General features: G+C 65.4%; 1 pseudogene; it reads right to left on the minus strand.

The window, feature by feature from the left end:
• Positions 1-208, minus strand: part of LOC119588398 — a 5,173-nt pseudogene that overhangs the window by 936 nt on the left and 4,029 nt on the right.

Raw genomic sequence — 208 nt, forward strand, 5'->3', positions numbered from 1 at the left:
CCCCCACCAACCTGACACCGGGTGCATGAGCTTGAAAGGGCAGGTCGGCAACTAACTCCCCCCCGAGGGCGCCGCAGTTGAGACGGACGCGGAAGGAGTAGGAGACGATGATGCCCAGGGCGTCGTCGGGGTCCTTGCCCAAGCCCGCGAGCGTCGACGAGGCCAAATTGGCATCCGTGTCCTGAGGGTGCCGCGGGAGTTCAGATTG

The sequence above is a fragment of the Penaeus monodon genome, chromosome 23 (assembly GCF_015228065.2).
Source record: "Penaeus monodon isolate SGIC_2016 chromosome 23, NSTDA_Pmon_1, whole genome shotgun sequence".
NCBI lineage: Eukaryota > Metazoa > Arthropoda > Malacostraca > Decapoda > Penaeidae > Penaeus > Penaeus monodon.